Source organism: Chrysochloris asiatica, unplaced genomic scaffold (genome assembly GCF_000296735.1).
Source record: "Chrysochloris asiatica unplaced genomic scaffold, ChrAsi1.0 scaffold00193, whole genome shotgun sequence".
Taxonomy (NCBI): Eukaryota; Metazoa; Chordata; class Mammalia; order Afrosoricida; family Chrysochloridae; genus Chrysochloris; species Chrysochloris asiatica.
Genome location: NW_006408711.1, coordinates 3002805 through 3003972, shown reverse-complemented (window position 1 = coordinate 3003972; position 1168 = coordinate 3002805).

The following is a 1168-nucleotide window of genomic DNA, read 5'->3' as shown; positions in this document are numbered from 1 at the left end:
CTGCTGCACAAGACCTTTTTAAAGTGTTGAAGAGCAAAGAGGTCAGCTAAGGGGCACCTGACCCAAGTCATGGTGTTTTCAATAACCTCATATGCATGTGAAAGCTGAACAGTGAATAAGGAAAACCATAGAAGAATTGATGCCTTTGAGTTATGGTGTTGGAGGAGAATATTGAAAGTGCCATAGGCTGCCAAAAGAACCAATAGATCTGTTTTGAAAGAAGTGCAGCCAGGGTGCTCCTTAGAGGCCAAGATGGCCAAACTTCGTCTCTCATACTTCAGACATATTGTCCGGAGGGACCAATCACTGGAGAAGGATATCATGTTTGGTAAGGGGGAGGGTCAGAGAAAAAGAGGGAGACCCCAACGAGATGGATTGGCCAAGTGGCAGCATTGATGGACTTAAGCGTGGCAACGATGGTGAGGTTGGCCCAGGATCGGGCTGTGTTTCGTTCTGCTGTGCATAAGGTCACTACAGATGGAGTACCGACTTGATGACACCTAACAACAACAACAAAGCAAAGTTGCAAAAACCATAACTATAGAAGTTTGATCTATTATTGCAAAATAGGATAATATTATATTTCGTATTAGTGTCCCAACAATGAAATTTTGCCTTCACAGATGAATTTTGTTGTGTGTATATGAATAATACAATCTGGTGTTTGCAGAAAATAGTTGTTGCTGAGGAATATGTAAAACAATTCATGGGATTTATTTCCTTAGTTCAGAGAGCTATGTTCATGGTATCATTTGTTGTTTCAGTCAAGTTGCACAGTATTGTTCTTATTGTTTCTATTTCTACTTTCTAGTTTGTTGAGTAGTATTGGAGATCCTGTTATTGTTAGGTGCCATCGAGTTGGCACTGACTCATAGTGACCCTATGCTCCACTGAACCAAACACTGCCAAGTCCAGTGCTAACTTCACAATTGTTGCTACGCTTGAGCCCAATGCTGCTGCAATTGTGCCAATCTATCTCTCTGGGGGTCTTCCTCTTTTCCCCTGACCCTCCAGTTTACCAAGCATGAAGTCCTTCTCCAGGAACAGCTCCCACCAATAATATGTCCTCAATATAAAAGATGAAGTTTGACCATCTTGACTTCCAATGAGAATTCTGGCTTTACTTTTTACAACATTGATTTGTTTGTTCTTTTGACAGTCCATGGTA